Source organism: Aegilops tauschii, chromosome 1, assembly GCF_002575655.3.
Source record: "Aegilops tauschii subsp. strangulata cultivar AL8/78 chromosome 1, Aet v6.0, whole genome shotgun sequence".
Taxonomy (NCBI): Eukaryota; Viridiplantae; Streptophyta; class Magnoliopsida; order Poales; family Poaceae; genus Aegilops; species Aegilops tauschii.
This window is the reverse complement of record NC_053035.3, coordinates 22,712,565-22,722,262: the sequence shown is the minus strand read 5'-3', so window position 1 is coordinate 22,722,262 and position 9,698 is coordinate 22,712,565.

The following is a 9,698-nucleotide window of genomic DNA, read 5'->3' as shown; positions in this document are numbered from 1 at the left end:
CTCCAACGGCTCGCGTCCGATCAGGCCGCCAGCGGCTCGCCAACAGACCCAACACACTACCCTGATGCATGGACACGCCCGTGCACCCAACGCACGCACACACGCACGCCCTACTCCTCGGACCCGACGCGCCCGGGATGCCCAGCGCGTGCCCATATGCGCACTTGACGTGTCCGGCTCATCGTCGTGGCTTATTCGCCCATCATTCATGCCCTAAGCCGCGGCTCAAAGCAGCTCAGCGTCGTCGACGTCGCCGTCCACCAGCAGTGCGCGCCCCGCCGCCGGCTCCTTCCACAGCAGGGGGCACTCCCTCTTGAAAGGCCCTCTCACGCCGCACTTGTAGCACTTTCCGCGACGACCCCGCCGCCTGATGCTGTGCTCGCCGCGCCGTCATCGTCGTCCCGCGCACCTCCATGACGCCGTTCCCGCGCCCACCATTGCGCCGCCGTGTACAGCAGCTCGCCGCCTGCCCGCGTCGACGCAGCCGCTCGTCGAACGCCTTCAGTCGCCCTAGTGCGTCCTCGAACAGCAGCGTCGACAGGTCGCAGAACTGCTCCATCCCGGCGACCGCCACGTACCGGCGATCCGGGACGCAGTCCAGCCACTTCTTCACCATCGCCGCATCGTCGAGGGTCGATCCCAGCCCGGCGTAGTGCGCCGCCATGCCGCTGATCTTGCCCACAAAGGCGTCCAGCGACTCCCCGCCATCCATCCGCAGGAGCTCGAACTCGCTGCACAGCGAGCCTAGCCGCGACGCCTTGACACGATCGGCCCCGACGAACCGGGACTTGAGGCTGCTCCATATCTCCGTCGCCGTCTTCTTCGCAGCCACCTGCAGCAGCAGATTATCGGCGAGCGCCCGCAGCAGGTAAGCCTGCGCCGGCTTATCTTTCTTGGAGATCATCACCGACGCCGCATCCTCTGGCGGCACCACCGCCTCCTGGAGCCCGGCGGCGTCCAGGTCGGCCTCCACCTTGATGGCCCAGGTGGTGTAGTTCTCCCCTGTAAGCACGGGCACCGGCTGTGACACCGAGCCACCCGAGCCGCCAGCGTACGGGACGAGCGCCATCGCCGGCACGCCCTGATCTTTACCTCGCTCTGATGCCAATTGTTGGAACCGCCACTCCCTAGCCCTAGCTCTCCTGTCCCTCTCGCTCGGCTCACTCTCTGTTGTCGTGGCTCGATCAAAAGAAATAGGAAGAAGAAGATCAGAGGAGTGATGGACACAGGTGTTTTTCCAGTGCACGCACGCCTCCTTGTTCCCTCGAGCACGAACTTGATTGTTTCATTCATTACAACGATCACCCCGCGGCTTTATACCCCGAGCCAGCGCACTGGGCACGCACCCACGCCTCCACTCGCCCCTGATCGTGCCCGCGCCATCCATGCTCTGACCAGGCCCACGCTGCGCCCCGACGCCCCCGTCACACGGCCAGCTCCAATGGCTCGCGCCCGATCAGGCCGCCAACGGCTCGGCAACAGACCCAACACACTACCCTGGTGCATGGACACGCCCATGCACCCAATGCGCGCACACACGCACGCCCTACTACTCGGACCCGACGCGCCCGGGATGCCCAGCACGCGCCCATACCCGCACTTGACGTGCCCGGCCCGTCGTCGTGGCTTATCTGCCCATCATTCACTAGTAGGAAAAGGGGCTTTTACCCCGGTTCATAAGGGCCTTTAGTCCCGGTTCTGGAACCGGGACTAAAGGGTCGTTACTAATGCCCTAGCCCTTTAGTCCCGGTTCTTACACGAACCGGGACTAAAGGCCGTCCACGTGGCCGGTGCGGGGAGCCCAGGCAGGAGGGCCTTTGGTCCCGGTTGGTGCCACCAACCGGGACCAATAGGCAGGGCCTTTTGTCCCGGTTGGTGTCACCAACCGGGACCAATAGGCATCCACGCGTCAGCAGCTGGCAGGAGCTGAGGTTTTTATTTTTTTTGAAAGGGGGTGGTTTAGGGGTTTTGGGGGTTAATTTAGGTGTTTCATATATTGTGTTAGCTAGCTAATTAATAGAGAGAAGTGTCCTCTCTTATCTCCGTGCTTGGTCGACGCTACGTACTATATACGTATGAAGAGGAGTAGACACGCTAGCTAGTAATCAAATGAAGGAAACAGAAGATCGTCATGAACATATGCATACAGAGAGAAGTGATATCGACCACCTCTCCTTCTCCGAGATATTGGTGGAACAACAAGTTCTCGTATATCTATCCGACACTACCGGCTACATATATACAATAATTATCTCTTACAATACAATCTCCTAATTAAATTGTAGGAACACAGGGTCCACATAGTATTCTCCGTTTTCAGCGATCACGTGGTCAAGGAAGAATGCCGCCAATTCCTCTTGAATTCCTCGCATACGATCTTCGGCTAGGAGTTCATCCCGCTTCCGAAACATCTAATTTGAAGAAGGGGGTCAATACATATATATATATATATATGAATAAATGAAACTCAACACAAATGATGGTAATAAAATAAAATTGTGAATATTATTGCTTACGCACTTCATATTGTTCTTCAGTGTAGCCCCGCTCACAGGTCGTGTAGCGGATGGACTCGCAAACGTAGTATCCACAGTAATTATTCCCGGGTTCCTGCCACAACCACTTTACAAGAAATAGAGGTCAATCAAACTGATAAGCAAGCATGCTAAATGGTATTGATGAAACTAGCGCTTGAATCACTAGGAGATGCGCGGAACATGCTACTATAGTACTTACTTTCGGGTGATTAAATTGCAGCTTCTTCGGCAGTCCCGGAGCTTTTGAGGTGAATTTTCTCCAAACCCTGCCAGACAAAGAAAACAATTACTTGATATCAGGAAATGAACAAAGTTGCTGATATGGTGGATAATGATCGATTTAACTTACTTCTCGAGCATTTGAGTCATGTTAGCATAGTCCTGGGGATCTTTTCGTCTCGAGTCTAAGACGGTTACTACTCCCTGCTCAAGCTTAATCTCTAGGAGAATATAGTGGAAGCTGCGCATGCATGCATAACTCATCAATTACATTACCATAACCTGGACTAATAAGGGAAACCGAATATGCACAAGACAGTAACACTCACTTGAAGTTGTAAGGAAAGAGTATTATATCTTTGTTTTGATTTAATACCAACGATTGTAGCAAGTTGGCCTCGGCTTCTTTGGGATGTTTTTCAACCGTATATGCATCTATGAGATTTGTGTTAATGAACCCAATATCACCGATTTGTCTTTTCTTCAATTCGGCGATCTTCAATCTGCGTAATATAGTGAGGATAAGTATAAATACATGCAATGAAAGAGCTGACCTATATAGAGAGACTTAATGACAGAAGTAGTACTACTTACAGACAGTAGCAAGTGATCGTTGTTTTATCGAGGGCCTTTTGATTGTAAAACTGGAAGAAATCCTCAAATGGAACACTCAGCAGATCAATTTCAACGAGGTTATGCTCCGGTTTAACTCTCAGCGTCAAAGTATCCATCCCATCAGACTCTGTGCAGGTTTTCATATACCAATCATGTAGTCTTCGCATCATCGTGCTTAGAGATCTTTCATCTTTGACGAGAGGCTTCCCGTAATGGTATTTGTGTTCGTCCACCTCCATGATTTCATAATGTACATCGTCGAGCAGGTAATCTCCAAGATTGCTATAACCGGGCACCATACTCGGATCATTAGCGACGATGTCTTTTGACACCTTGAGCGGGGGGCACGATTGGTTCGCTTGTTCGCCGAGCTGGGCTATTTTTTTCCCAGCTCGTCGGTCTTTCATCCTTTTATCACTGACAGTACTTCCCAACCGCTCCGCTTCGGCATATGTCTTTGCAAGAACGCGCTCATAGTTGCCTCTCGGCGGAGACTTTGGTGGTTTTGTCATGGCAGCCAGAGTGCGCTTTGCTTTCACCGGATCTACCTTCTCCTCCGGAGGTGGATGTTTCTTTGCTTTCACCCCTTCAAAGAAGTTCTTCACTTCGGCTCGCACGATCTTCGCGTTCTCCTCCTCGGTCCTCTCGTATGGTAACTTCTCTGGAGTCTTCAGAGAAGGACCGAATCTGTATTGCCTCCCGCCTCTGGCAGCTGTACTGCTAGACGCCGGCAGAGCAGACGGAGCGGCTGCGGCTGTCTTCTTTCCTTGCTTACGAGGCGGAGGAGAAGGACTACGACGCGCCGGAGCAACCGCAGCGGCGGCGGGTCTCTTCCGCCCTTGCTCACGAGGCGGAGAAGGAGGAGGCTGGCTGTTGTGGCGCGCCGGCGCTGGCGGAGAAGGAGGCGGAGTGCCGCCACGTGCCGGAGAAGGAGGCCGAGTGCCCTGATCACTCGCCGGAGGAGGAGGCGGAGGAGGAGGCGGAGTGCCCTTAGTCGCCGGAGCCGTCCAGTTCGGAAGCTTGATGAGCTCCTTCCGCCATAGGCACGGAGTCTTCAGAGCTAAACCCAGCCGAGTCTCCCCTTCACCGGTAGGGTGGTCAAGCTGGAGGTCCTCAAATCCCTCCGTTATTTCATCCACCATCACCCTAGCATATCCTTCTGGAATCGGCTGGCAGTGGTAGGTTGCGCCGGGTTCAGTAGGTAAAACAGAGCCAACAGCCGCCTTCACTTTGAAGTTCTGCCATTCCGCCATAAGGTGGCAATGTTGAGACTCCGTGATAGCATCCACGGGGTAGCTAGCAAGAGCCGCATGCTCCAGCTGAAGCTGCTCGGTGGAAGCCACGCTGCTTCTCCGCTGAGATGGCGGTGTAGCTTCGGGGGCAGTTTCGGCATCTCGATTGCCGTCTCGTTCCTCTAGCGCTTGAACCCTTTCGTGCAGCTTCTGAATTTAGATCTGCTCCACTTTTTTCCTCCTCTCCTAGGTTTTGTAACCGCCCGCGTCCGGAAAACCAGCCTTCCACGGAACGGAGCCTGGCGTGCCTCGTGTCCGTCCAGGGTGCTCAGGATTCCCGAGGGCCATTGTGAGCTCGTCGTTCTCTCTGTCTGGAACGAACGTCCCTTGCTGCGCTGCATCGATATAGTGCTTAAGCTTCTTGACGGGTATTGCAAGTTGCTCGTCCGTCCAACGACACCTCCCTGATACAGGGTCCAAGGTTCCGCCAGCCCCGAAGAACCAAGTCCGGCAACGGTCTGGCCAGTTCATTGTCTCTGGTTCGATCCCTTTGACAAGTAGATCCCTCTCAGACTTGGCCCACTTAGGCCGGGCTTTGAGGTAGCCACCTGACCCCGTGCGATGGTGAAGCTTCTTCTTTGCAGCATTCTTCTTCTTTGTCGCTGACATCTTCTTACTCTTTTCCGATGTCTTGTGGGCCACAAATGCGGGCCAGTGATCTCTGATCTTCTCATACCGGCCGACGAATTCTGGTGTCTCTTCTTTGTCGACAAACGTTTTCAGCTCATTCTTCCACCTCCTGAATAGGTCTGCCATCTTCTTAAGAGCATGAGACTTGATTAATTGCTCTATAATTGGCTTCTCCGGATCCTCCTCTGGCGGTAGGGTGAAATTTGCCTTCAGCTCAGTCCAAAGATCATCTTTCTGCATATCATTGACATAAGACACCTCAGGGTCTTCCTTCTTAGGCTTATACCATTGGTGGATGCTAATCGGGATCTTGTCCCTAACTAGAACCCCGCACTGAGCAGCAAAAGCATCCTTTGTCCGGTGGGGTTCAATCGGTTGGCCGTCGCGCGATTGCTGTGATCTCAAACCTTTCATCCGAGCGCAACTTTCTCTTCGGGCCTCGTCTCTTTACCGAAGTTGTGCTCGATTCGGAGGGCTAGAAAAAAGAAGAAAGACGAGTGTTAATTAATATGTGTACATACCAAAACAATGAATGCATCAATTAGCTAGTCAGCACAAGCTTAACTAATATATTTACCTGGCCGGACTCTGTTCGGTCACCGGAGCCGTCACCACGGGCTCCTTCTTGCACCAGCATTGGGTCACCGGAGCCATCATAATCATGTCTTTCCTCCTCCACTCTTCGATCACCGTAGCCTGCTTCTTCACCCTGTTCTTGCAGACCATCATTGTCGTTAAGATACGACAAGATATCACCTCCGGCTAAGATTATGTCCCCCAACACCTCTTCTGCTTGCTCATCTCGTCCGTGCTCCATTGTTTCTGCAAATATTACAACATGGCAATTATTACACAAACATGACAGCAGGTGGATATATTAGTGCAAACGTAGACCTAGCTTATTCCGGGTTTGGGGTGGCCTAGGCAACGATTCAAGGGTAGGGGCGCGGCGGGAGGGGGTAGGAGACCGACATCGTTTTTTTCTAGGGTTTGGGTGTCCTCGAGAGTTTTGGTCGAGCGAGAGGGCCGGGGTGTGCTCCCGTGGTATAAGTTATCACGGTCGAGAGTGGGTATACATATCGACCGTCCATCATGTCGAAGTTATCTGGGAGGGAGTTATATATATCCACAACGACGACATACATACACGGGAAAATAATGTTATCGCGGAGGGGGTATATCGACCCCCCCCCCACGTGTTGAAGTTATCGGGAGGGGGTTATATCGACAACGACGACATACATACACGGGAAAATAATGTTATCGAGGAGGGGGTATATCGACCCCCCTCGTGTTGAAGTTATCCCCCTCGTGTTGAAGTTATCGGGAGGGGGTAATATCGACAACGACGACATACATACACGGGAAAATAATGTTATCGGGGAGGGGGTATATCGACCCCCCCCACGTGTTGAAGTTATCTGGAGGGGGTTATATCGACAACGACGACATATATACACGGGAAAATAATGTTATCGGGGAGGGGGTATATCGACCCCCCCTCGTGTTAAAGTTATCCCCCCTCGTGTTGAAGTTATCAGGAGGGGTATATATCGACAACGACAGACCCGATAAAACATAAGAAAATGAAGAAGAAATAAAAAGAGGAGAAGAAGAAAGGAATAGAGGAGGGGTATATTTTCTATTTCTTCTTCTTCTCCTCTATTCCTTTCTTCTCCTCCTCTTCTTTTTCTTCTTTTTTCCTCTTCTTATTTATTTCTCCTCTTCTTCCTCTCCTCTTCTTCTTTCTTTCCTCTTCTTATTTTCTTCTTTCCTATCCTTCTTTTTCTTCTTCTTCCCTTCCTAGCTAGATATATAAAACTTTTCTAAAATTGTAACTTTTGCATATATAAAACTTTTCCATGGATCATCATTTCTCATATATATCGAATATATATCCATTGTCATATATAAAAACTTTCTATATATGAACAAAAAACTTTCTATGAACAAAAAAACATTTTTGACATATATATTCATACATTTTGAACATCTACATACATACAAATTTTTTTTGTTCACATATACATTATAGCCACATACACATATACATCACATATGAACAAAAAAATTAAACTAATAAAAATAAAAAAAACATATAGCCACATATGAACAAAAACATATAGCCACATACATACACATATACATTATATATATATATATATATGATCAAAAAACAATTAAACTAATAAAAAACAGAGCCGGGGCGGCGGCTCTCACAGCGGGGGCGGCGAGGGCGGGACTGGGCGGGGGCGGCGAGGGCGCCGACGAGCACGTGCGGGCCGGGCAGGGGGCTCGGGGCGCCGACGCGGCGCGCGCGAGCAGGGTTGCACGAGGTGGGGCGGCGCGTGGGGGCAAGGCGACGGCGACGAGCACCGGGCGGCGACCCGTCGAGACAAGGGCGCGGGGCGACGGCGACGAGGAGCGGGCGGCGACGGCGAGCACGGGCAGCCTGGCGGCGTCGGGGGCAACTGGCGAGGGATCTGAAAATTTCCCAAGTGTTGGCTTATATAGGCACACCTTTGGTCCCGGTTGGTGGCACCAACCGGGACCAATGCCACCCTTTAGTCCCGGTTGGTGCCACCAACCGGGACCAAAGGTCCCTTTTAAGCAGCGCAAAGGGCGGGAAGCGGCGGCCTTTGGTCCCGGTTGGTGGCACCAACCGGGACTAAACGGGGGGCATTGGTCCCGGTTGGTGCCACCAACCGGGACCAAAGGCCTTGCGCTGCCCGCGGCCAAAAGTTTAGTCCCACCTCGCTAGTTGAGAGGGGCTCGGAGTGGTTTATAAGCCCCACTGCGGCTGCCCTCTCGAGCTCCTCTCAAATGTAGGCTTACGGGCCTAATGTCACACTGTGCTATCTGTGGGCCTATTGGGCCTTCTGCGGGCCTGAATCCTGGCCCAGGTTGGGTTTCTAGTCGTATTCAGGCCATGGTGGCCCAATAGGTGGCAGTTTTTTTTAAAAAAATCCAGTTTTTTGGTTCTGTTTTTTGCATTATTTATTCTCTTTTGTTTTTTGCTTTATTTTTTAATTCTTTTTGCTTTTAGGTCAGCAAAATTATAAAATGTCTGTTAGTGCCATTAGTTTTAGAAAAAATATAAACTTTCTATTAGTGCCATTAGTTCTTTATGAAAATTCTTTTTGCTGTATTTAGTTTTTTTTGTTTTCTTTTTTGCTATATTTATTTTGTTTTGTTTCTACTTACAACGAAAAACTTATTTATTTTATTTTATTTTGTTTCTAATTACTTATTTATTTTACTTTATGATAATTCTTTTTGCTATTAAAGTTTCTATCAAAAAAAGTTCTTTATGAAAATTCTTTTTGCTTTTAATGATTAAAAATAAAAAAGAGGCGCAATGCTCGTTGATTTGCTTCAAGCCTTTCGGAATAGTGTAGACTTCACTGCACAGAGCTTGATGCAGTCTACCTTATTCCTCAAGGCTTGAAGCTAAGCAACGTGAGCATTGCGCCTCTTCTTCATCGTCTCTGCACTCAGGGCTTATAAACCGCTCCTAGTGCCTCTCAGCTAGCGAGGTGGGACTAAAAAACTGCTTAGTAAGAAACTCTAGTACTGGTTCGTGCCACGAACAGGTACTAAAGGTGCTCGTGGGGCCACAGCCTCATTAGTACCGGTTCGTGGCACCAACAGGGACCAAAGGGTGGAATTGGTCCCGGTTCGTGCCACCAACCGGGACCAATGGCCTTGCACAGCGGCGTGGTGGTGAGTTTAGTCCCACCTCGCTAGCTAAGAGAGAGCCGCACCTGTTTATAAGGTGCGGTGCGCCTGAGCTGTCGAGCTCCTCTCTAAAGCAGGCTTACGGGCCTAACCTCTCTGTACATGCCTGTGGGCCTACTGGGCCTTCTGCGGGCCTTAATCCTGGCCCATGGATGGGTTTCTAATCGTATTCAGGCCGTGGTGGCCCAGTAGGTGGCATAATTTTTAATTTTTGGCCTGTTATTTTTCATGCATTTACTAATTATTTTGAGCTATAAGACCCTAAAATTGAAAAGCATTTCAAATGAACTCTGAAAAGGTTGAAAGTTGGCATGGTATCATCATTTCATCCACATAGCATGTGCAAGAAAGTTGAGAGGGTTACGGCAAAAACTAGATGCACTTCTTGTACAAAACGGACAATGGTATCATACTCGTCTATTACAAAGTTGGCATGGTATCATCATAATAGTTGCGGGAGAAAGTCTTCACTTTTTCTTCGCTTGTGTCATTTGCTTATTGCGTCGTAACCATGGATAATCTTCATCGTTTATCAGGATGCTTGGGTCAGCCTTGACTTTGAAGGGAGGAATTTCATGAAACTTTTCATAATCTTCAGACATGTCTGTCTTGCCCTCCACTCCCACAATGTCCCTTTTTTTAAAGAACTATGTGGCGCTTTGGCTCA